This window comes from Pollachius pollachius (assembly GCF_949987615.1).
Source record: "Pollachius pollachius genome assembly, chromosome: 8".
Classification (NCBI taxonomy): domain Eukaryota; kingdom Metazoa; phylum Chordata; class Actinopteri; order Gadiformes; family Gadidae; genus Pollachius; species Pollachius pollachius.
The window spans coordinates 19,927,605-19,938,207 of NC_136941.1; the positions used below are offsets into that span (position 1 = coordinate 19,927,605).

The 10,603-nt window shown below is 45.1% G+C and overlaps 1 protein-coding gene across 1 annotated transcript in view; it reads left to right on the plus strand.

Annotated features, from left to right (window-relative positions):
* Positions 1 to 388: 388 nt before the first annotated feature.
* The window catches only part of LOC307078985 (chemokine-like protein TAFA-2), a 67,494-nt gene continuing 57,279 nt past the window's right edge, over positions 389 to 10,603 (plus strand). Inside the window, exon 1 of the mRNA XM_079741029.1 lies at positions 389 to 884. The gene's annotated coding sequence lies outside the window, so the exon portion shown is untranslated. The remainder of the gene's footprint in view (positions 885 to 10,603) is intronic.

Here is a 10,603-nt window from a genome sequence, read left to right on the forward strand (position 1 = left end):
CACAGTGTGTGTGTTTAGTGTGTGTATATGTATGTATGTGTGTGCGTGTGCGTGTGTGTTTGTGTGTGTGTGTGTGTGTGTGTGTGTGTGTGTGTGTGTGTGTTTGTGTGTGTGTGTGTGTTTTGAGTATGTGTTTTAACATGAGATGGTATAGTCTGGTCAATGCCTTGATATGGTAATATTTTTACCTGTGTGAGATAGTCTGGTGCCAAACAAAGACTGCACATTTTTAAATAACTTGCAGTCATATTATTAAGGTTTGTAATAATGCTCAACGCTAGAGGGCGCTGGTCCCCTTCCAAGTAGAAACCCAAGCAGGCTCAGCGCCAGGAGCGCAGAGCCTCGCTGGCCAAACTGCGTCCTACCACTGCGCTGTTCCACCAAACTGTGTTCCTTTCATCGTGTGTGTACAACCTGAAGAACGTATACATTACAAAGACATAACGTTCACGAGAAGGTTCAACCACGGTGTCTTTTTTTGAGGGCCGGGGGTGTCGTATGGTCTGAGTCGCTCGGAAGTTTTTCTTCTCCGTTGACGCGCCGGAGTGAGGAGGCGAGACGAGGTGCGGAACTTTAACAGGATCGCTCTTCAAGCGGGACTAACGGCGTGGAAGCACATCACCCCTTGTTGTAAGCCTACAGGACGTCGTATTTCCCGCCGAGCCCCCTTTCCCCAGGCGCCGTCTTCGGGGAGGGGAAAACAGTAATAGTGTAACTTTGCGCTCGATTCAGTCCAACCTGAGTCCCGTGGAACGAGAAGCCATTTGATGGTGTTGGACAGAATTGGGGATGCGAGGGGATTCTCCGTCTCAGACAGTGGGGCGGCTATGAGGAGAGAAGTCGACCTGCTGGGCTGACATACCAAAAGCACACCGCACCAACAGGTATGGATCGCTATTCTCCAGCTGTGGAGCCACAATATGAGCTTTTTATGCGTTGTCCGGTTTGCACTGCGCAGGCACTGCAAATATCTGCCAATAATTGTCGGGATATTTACATGCATCATCTGTTAAGTAGATATCATAAAACCAGCATGCACCTGTATTTTATACATTTGGTCATACTAAAAACAATACTCAAGTTAGGACTATTAAAATGTTGTGATATGCCGTGACTGTTAAGCATCAGTGTAACTCAAAAGCAAGTCGTTGAAATGTTTCAAAGACAAGTGGATGCAGCCGTCCCAGGTCTATTAATATTACATAACCCGTCTCTCTGTTCCCCATCTCCCTGTCTCCTGCGCCAGGCGGGCGTCATGGGCGCTGGTGATCTCAGTCTCCGCTATTTTAGGCCAATCTGGTTTGCGAATGTGTTGAACGAATATCTGTTGGTAATTCACCACCCCCCGGTGATGTTCTCTGTGCGATGTGATCAGCAGCGCTTATGGAATGAACTGTGTTTGCTGGTTTCACCGAATGAATGACCGGTGGCCAGGGAGATCCCAAACCAGACGCGCGCCTTTGGTTTCTCCCGGTGCCTTATGAGAGAATAAGATAAAAAGAAAATGGGAAAGATCTACTGAGCCCTCAATAATTATGCTGTATACGTTCTTTTGTTTCACCATACAACAATAGGTAGGCCCTTACCCAACAAATGTGGGTTTCTCTATTTTGGAATTTGAGATCAAGTGCTTGTGTCGCAAACTGATAAAGCTCGGTATGGAGGATCTGGGCGTCCGCAGCGCGTCAGCGGCTGCGGACGGCATATGCTGACGACTGATATGGATCATAGCATCTAGATGGATGTTTATTAAGAGCGCAATCTTTATGGATGGAACACAAAGCTCAGAAGATGCAGGACAATTGATAGAATAACGGAGTGGACAGCAAAGGATCTGCCCAAGCAGGCCGGGACTCATGGGGGATGTAGGCCTGCTGACCCTGGCTCCTCGGATGTAGGGGATGAAGGCTTATGTTAGATGAGGTAACGGTTAATACATTACATGTTTGGTCTAAGCACAAGCTTCAAATTTGCAGGTGATTTAGTGACATTTGAGGAGGAGAACCCCCTTGACATCACACCCTCCCAAGTGAGTGTAACCATTTGGTCAGCCATTGTGTAACTGTATGAGTGAATTAGAGGAATTATGCGTGATAAACCATGGGTGGTCAGTGAGCCATTAGCAACAAATGCTGCCCAAATACTGACTAGAAAGTGTATATTAAAAAGTACAAGCTTTGAGAAAGAAAGAGAGAAATGTCATCATGAGCGGATGTAATGAAAGGATGGGGATAGTTTCCATTTAGCTCCCCTTGTGTTCCTGTACTTTCGTACAATTTGGGTCTTTCTGACTGTCAGGCTCTGCCCCCATGAGAGAGCTCTCTCAAGTAAGCTCAGGGCTATATGCTCACTCTGCTGCCATATACCCTCATTAGTCAAAGAGGGAGAACATCCTATACAGCAAAACTCCTGGCAAATCAGACTCCCTCTCTCTCTCTCTCTCTCTCTCTCTCTCTCTCTCTCTCTCTCTCTCTCTCTCTCTATCTCTCTCTCACACACACTCTCGCTGGTTTTCCTTTTTTCTCTTTTCCTCCAAAGTGCGCACACACACACACACACACAAACACACACACACACACACACACACACACACACACACACACACACACACACACACACACACACACACACAACTGATCAAATACAAAGATCTAGCAAACAGGTATGTCACCTGTTTTCGCCTGTCTCTCCCTCTCGTCCTTCTTCTCCCTCTCCTTTTCCCTCTTCTTCTCCCTCTCCCCCTCTGTCTTCCTGGCTCCATCTCTCTCTCTCTCCCCACTCCCTCAATCTCTTTCTCTCTTTCTCCCTCTCTCCTCCTCCCTCTCTCTCTCCCTCTCCCCCTACCTGTCTCTCTTCCTCCCTCCCCTGTTTCCGTCGTCAGAGGAACAGTGTAGGGCTGCAGCAGGAGTCGAGGCGCAGGGCAAACAGCGGTTGGGCAAAGTGCTTTTTCCCGGGCTCTGTGTACCTGGGTAATAGAGGCGGTAATGGAGTTTGTTCAGGCTAAGGTAATCCTGGAGCGTTGAGCAGCCCAGACAGCATCTGCTGCACCCTGCACTGCCGGGGCGGCCGCCTCCGCCTGCGCTCCAGCAAGGGCTGAGGGCTCTGTGGGTGTGTGTGTGCGTGTGTGTGTGTGTGTGCTATAATGTGTGTGAATGTGTGTGTGTGTGTGTGTGTGTGTGTGTGTGTGTGCGTGTGTGTGTGTGTGTGTGTGTGTGCGTGTGTGTGTTTATGTGCAAATATCTATTTTTTATTTCTTGTGTGCTTTAATGTGTTAGTTCACCAATGGGATGAGAACAGACAGCTGACAGCAAGGAACACACACATACAAACACACACATACAGACATACATACACACACACACAGACACACACACATACACACAAACACACACACACACACATAAAAATACACACACACGCACAAACACATACATACACACACACACATACACACACACATTCGCACACACACACACACACACACACACACACACACACACACACACACACACACACACAAAGTGCCAGTGATCCCTTACAAACCATTTGTTATGTGGGCTACACACAGATTGGACACTAAACCCGCAGCACAGCAGCAGAAGCAGCAGCAGCTCAGCCAATGAAATAGAGATCAGTTTATGTATGGGTAACACACTTTTTAATTCACCGCACAGGAGCCTCCTCCCTCCACCACCACACCTCCCCTTCGCTCTGTTCTCATCTGCAGACGTCTCTACGCCTTCTCGCTCTGCCTCTCTGTCTTGCATTATCTTTGTCATTATTGGCCAGGCTCTCTCTTGCTCACCTTCTCATGTGCACTGATCCACTTATCTGTAGACAACAAGAGGGGAACAGAAATCTTTGTGTGTGTATGGCGGTGTGTGTTTGTGTGTGTGGGGGTGTGGGTGGGTTTCTTTGCAAGTGCATCTATGAAAATTCAAATCGTCCACGTACAATTACATTCTCTGCAAATTGAGTGTGTTATTTGCAATTTAGATTACAATATTATCATCATGGCAGACAGAATATTGTAAAGTGAGGACATGAAACCAAAAGTTTTTGTATGTTGTGAGTGTGTATGTGTTTCTGTGTGTGTGTGTGTGCGTGTGTGTGCATGTGTGGTGTGCATAGGTGTGTATGAATTGAACAATATCAATCACCCTCATCATTCTCTCAGAGGTTTTGTCATTACATTGTTTCCCTTCATTTACACTGTTAATGACCGGACTCTCTCACCCTCTCCCCTCCACTCACTTTCTCTCCCCCACCCCCTCTGTCTCTGCCTCCCTTCACTCTCTCTTTCAGTCTCACTTTCTCTCTCAGCAAACACACACACACACGCACACGCACACCCACACCCACACCCACACCCACACACACACACGCACACACTTAATGTGCTGCAGCCTGATTGTGTCTTAATAAATGTATCACCTCCTGACATGGCCTGAATAGATAATGTATCAGTATTAATGATTGGCTTGCTCATTATTCTTCATGATCTAACTTTCAAAAGGGTCAGGTTGCCATTAAAACTTTTCTGCAGGTTAACTCATTTATCGCTGAACCATTGCTGAAAACAATGACAACACCTCTAGTCCAACAGCAGGTTTTTAATTATTCTGTAGTTTGGTGGGGTCTAGCTTGATTGTTCTCCACAAAGCCCTTGAAGCATAAATTAAACCCCTATCTTTATACTCCACCTTTTCCCTTTACCTAAAATGTATAAAGTTGTACTATGTTGTACATTCTTTGCCAACTACAAGAAATCTGCTTTTGGATGTGCACTCTAGTTCGACTTGAGCAAGTAAGAATCTGGGCGCTCCCTTCAGGCCTCCCTCCAAGGCCAGCCAAACACGTGACCAGCTGTCCAGCTCCAGCAGTAGGGGAGCCTTGTGGAGTCCACCAGGCAGGCGTAATGAGTGTACGGGCAGAGCGCCTGCAGACGCCAGGTAGGGTGGAACACAGGCAGCTAGGTCATCCAAACATTTAATTTGTGCCAAATGAAGAGCTTATTACAGGCCTGCGACCATCACAGATACCTTATCTTTTACCTCTTATTATTTTATTGATTGCTGTCAGGATTCTCAAAATTGAAACAAAGATTTTTCTAAAATACATTGCCTACTTTAGCCTCAAACCTCCTGGCACGAACTCCTATGAAAACCAATGGGCCCTATTTTGACGGACTGAAACACAATTGAGAAGCGCGAAACGGAATAAACTTTGTGGTCAGCTGTTTTAACTTGAAATAGTACTACTAGCCATAGCCTCCAAGTAGCTTAACTGAAATTATCCAGTGTTTGCGTTCTTACGATGTTGGGTATAGACTAGTGGATATTACGATAGTGGAGTCAGTGGAGTCAGTCTCTTGTTGACTCAAAGTGACTTTTGGTCATTCGCTTTGCTTGAATTCTGGAATAATTGTGTCTGTGTGGTTGGGGGGGGGGGGGGGGGGGGGGGGAGTGCATGGGTTTCGGTCAGAATGCCCTGTAGATTGGATGGATGTGTGTTGTGAATTGAGAACAGCCAGCTCATGATGTGATATATAGCGTTCAGCTATAATTATTTTTAGCTTTTTCAATCTTTTTGTAGTGCTATGTGTAGCTACACGTTTGCCCCTTCTGAACTTAAACACGTAGGTAATAAGCTCCTCTTGGTTTATGTTGGTATAGCTCATGCCATGTCACTTCAACATTGAGTGCATCATGGAGCAGAACATAGTGGGTCATCATGTCCAATGCTTTTTGAAAACGCTTTCTTCATAAAACGTGTCAGACATCATTTTTTTGCATAAATTTTATATTAGTAAGCTACATGGGTATACCGTCTTTCAGAACCTTTCATGACCTGCGCTAAAGAAAAATAAGGTGCATCCTCAATGTACCCAGCACTTCTGAAAAAGCACTCCAGATTGCGTCTCTGTCCCCACCACATTTCAAACCAAACTGACGCCAATGGATATGCGGCAATACATTAACAAACATCGTTTCTTACTAGTATTGTATACATTATCGTTATCGACTTGTGTTCATAATGTGTACCCCCATTAATATACATTGCAATGTACTGTATTATGCGTTACGTGTTTAGTTTGCGTGTGTTTAAACAGATGGGTGCACACACGCGCCAAGCATCACCCATATTCATTCACTCACGGTAAATCTATCTTTTCTCACGATCAAACACTCAAATCCTAAAAGTTATGGGCTTGTACAAGATCTATGTGTCAAGAAAATATGTGTTTGCTGTACGGTGTTTGTAGATGCATTGATTTAACAGTAGGAGAGAGCCGGGTCGATTGAAACACTTTTCAGTTTAAGGTCTTTTTCAAAGATGACGTTACGTATACAAATAATTTCATCATGTGATCAACAACCCACATGTGTATTCTCTTAGTTACAAGTGTAATATAATACATATGTTGGATGATCGCGCTGTTTTGTTAACTTAGAACGTAAGTTGACATTTGTTTCAAACGCCCTGCCTAGTTGGGACGTTTGAAGCACATATGCGGGAGGAATGAAACAGCATATTTTAAACTGAAACTATTCACCTTACTCTTGTTTTTATGCAACATACCGGACAACATACTAGTGTACTCGTCATTGCTAAAATTTCACATAATTTCTCAGAATATAAATAGGTCAACAAATATTTGTGTCCTGTGCGTAATTGTCAAGATGCACATTTCGATTAAAACTCACCTTTCTTCTTTTATACCAGTTGGACGACTACATTTTCATTTAATTTACTTATTTCCCTGTCCTAAGTCATGTTTAGGGATACATAGTTGAACATCCTGTTATTTATTTTAAACAAACTGGTGACGTGCGGGACGTTTGACACAAGTGTTTCAATCGTCCCGACAGCGACTACTGGCACTTAACATTTTTTGCCTCTTAACTTCAAAACTCTGACATTGCACACTTTAACACAGGTTTAAGTACTAATTCATCTGTTGTATTGTCATAGTATTATGCCATGAAACAAAAAACACAACTGTTTATTACAAAAAAACTAGCGCACAGAAGATTTTACTTGCCGCACTCAAAAACAGGTCGCGGGGATAACATTTGAACGGTATGAGTCTGTCTTGCGTGCTGAACGTAGTGCCGTAATTTGACGTGAAAGACTTGCATGGTTTTCGAGGAAATTGCGTGTTTGAGTGTTTCAATCGTCCCGTGTTTCAATCGACTCTCCCCTACAACTTATTACCGCTGTATCAGCTGTTCTTTCCCAAATAATTATCATCGTTATCATTTACCCTAAATCGAGATTTTTTTTTGGAAGGCTGGGATATACTTTGCTTGAGTTTATTATTGTTATTATTATTATTTTAACGCATGGCATAGCCTACTACAGTGTTCATTCATGCAGCCCCTGCATGAATGAATGAAAAGTATGTTTCCACAATCCACATGCTATTTCTATGCAGTTTCACAGATATGAACAATCTTTGACGTAAATGAGGCTAATTGTTTGCATGTTTGTGCTGTGTATAGCCTACGTTTGTGTGTGTTGGGTACGTTTGCTGCGGGGGAAAATCAGCTTTGCGCCGGTAGCAAAGTAGCAATGATACATGTGTCGGTGTAGAAAGTAAATTGCGCTGGGTGCAAGATAGAGCCCAATGTGTCAAACCTATGACCTTTTTATGGTGCCTCTGATCAAAACTATTTTCATCCCTCAGTAGGAAGTTTCCTACCCTGTAAAAGTTCAGCATAAACAAAACCGTGGTCACCATGATCCCTTGATAGCGGGGCAGAAGTCCCACTGATTGCTCTGCCCCGCTGAATCCTCTGTAAGCTGCATCATCTCATAATGACACTGCAGTGTCAGGCGTCTGTGCCTTAATGGGGCAGTGGGTGTGGAGTGACTGAGGCGTGTGCTGAATGCCCCCAAACACTGTCATGGCGGAGCTCATTACAGCTGAAGGGAAGAGCAGCCTCAACTGGGAGACACCGCGCCCAGAAGCCTCCAGTGTCCTCAGCTGGATGTTATGAGGCCAACAAGACAGCAATCACCACAGTCATTAGAGCTGCATAATAAGGCACGCCCATGTATGTGTGTGTGTGTGTGTGTTTTTTCTCTTCCGTTATGTTCTTCTGCCTCTGAAAGGGGGGCATGTTGACGACACTGGGGACTGTGTGAAAAGAGAGGTAGGGGCAGACGATGACGAAGAGGTTAAAGGATGACAATAATAGAGAGAGAGGGAGAGAGAGGAGAGGGAAAAAAAAATATAGGTAGATACCATCATCTAAAACACAGACACACACACACACACACACACACACACCCACACACACACACACACACACACACACACACACACACACACACAAACACACACTCTCTCTGTTGACAGAGTGTTAGACTGGTACAGATTCAAAGCTTTGTCTGTCCTCTGTGCACAGAACTTGCAATTATCACATTACTGTACAGAGCAGAATATATTAAGAAGTCATCAGCCTGCGATGTTTAAACATACTTACTGTTGTCTACTTAGCGTCTGTCTGTGTGTACATCGATGTGTGTGTGTGTGTGTGTGTGTGTGTGTGTGTGTGTGTGTGTGTGTTTTTGTCTGTATCTTGTGCTACAAGGCTGTATAAAGGCTGTACAAAGCAGCAAACAAACAGACAGACACCCACTCTCCGAGACATGGGTAGCAGCGATAGACACTCAGCACAGTGGCGGACTTCATGGCCCTCTGAGAAGTCTTGGCGGGGCTGTGGACGCGCCAGAGCCTGGCAGGGACAGGGAGCGAGGCGGAACAGAAAGCATTCTTCAGAATGCCCTGCATCGCGCTGTGGCATCTTGTAATTCAAAAGCCTTGGCGTCCAAAACAGCCAGAGCTCTTATCTATGTCTCTCTCCCTTTTCCTCCTTCCATGTTGAGACAGGATTCACACCAGCGATCGCAATATTTGAGATAAAAGAAAACATACAAAAAACAGTTGGAAGCAGGAATCGGCTCTGGAAACGTGTTGTCATGTGCGTTGCAGTGAAGCGGGGGTGAGGTAGAGCAGGGGTTTTACCCGTGTTGTTAGCACGCTGGCCGGGTGAGCCCTCGAACCGTGGCCTGGTCATGTTCCCCGTGTGGCTCTACAGAGCCTCAGAGGAGCAGGCCAGCCAGCAGGGCTCCCAGTGTGTTGGTCGGATACGGGCTGACACTAAGACTGAAACAGGTGCCTAGCAACCCCTGCTTGACCAGGGCTCCCGTTTTCTCTTCAACATGGCTACTCTCCCTAATCGTTAATATGACACACACGCACACACACACACACACACACACACAAAACGCACCCTGCATGAACACCAACATACGCAGATGCAGGCAAACTCGGTATAATGGCAAATACACGGTTTCTGTATTGGTATATATACCAAGAAATATGACAAATTAAACTGGTGCCAACATTGGTTCACCCACAACTGTAATGATGGTGTATATCTTGTGTTGTATGGAGTGACCAGCAGCAGAACTAACTAAAGGCCTAAAAGGAACTACATGCTAGTCTATACCTCGTATCCCCTACAGGCAGTTAGAGGAACTACATGCTAGTCTATACCTCAAATCTCCTACAGGCAGTTAGGGGAAATACATGCTAGTCTATACCTCAAATCCCCTACAGGCAGTAAGTGTAACTACATGCTAGTCTATACCTCAAATCATCTACAGGCAGTTAGAGGAACTACATGCTAGTCTATACCTCAAATAACCTACAGGCTGTTAGAGGAACTACATGCTAGTCCATACCTCAAATAACCTACAGGCAGTTAGAGGAACTACATGCTAAACTCTGTCTTTCTCTCTCTCTTTCTCTAAACATATATATTTATCATTGGCAGATATGTCCTCATACTTTCTCCTTCAGTCCAAGCCGAGATGATACGCGGCCACTGTGAGGGAGACACAGAAAGTCTCTTTGAGGGCATAACCACAACACAGATTTAAGAGCCATGAATAACCAATGGGCTGCTTTCAATGTGATTGAATCCAACTTTATTAGCATTCCGTGTGTCTTTGTGCGCGGAGGCTGAGCTGGCTCAGCGGGCTCGGACCGGGCTGCAGCTGGTGCAGAGGGGGGCGAGGAGGCACAAAGAGAGGCTTAACCTATTGAAGGCTCCCCTCGGGTAGAGGAGGGACTTCACTGTGCACCAGTTTGAGCAGCGTCAACCATTTCGGCTCCACATGGATCCACATGGCGGACACTGAGGAACCGAAGCACACACCTGGGGCCGCAAATGCTCATACAGAGATTTATTTCTCATTTAAATGGTTTAACCGTCTGATGTATTTACTGATATATTCGTGTCGCAGACACATATACCCCTGTTGATGTCACAGATTCCTCAGTTTCCCCCTGGGGATCACCCTCTGAAAAGGGCTTTTTTCTCAATAGTGGAAGATTATCTCAGGAATATATATTCCCCCTCGGCGATGACTTACATCTAAAAATGTTCAATGTCTCTGCCTTGTTGTGGCAGTGACAGCCCTGAAACTAAAAGATAAAAGTGAAAACTTGCTTAAAAATCTAAAACATTTAAATCCATTCTCAGATCGGAGCAAGAGGTTAGGGATTTTTAATCCTAGCTGAAGGGTT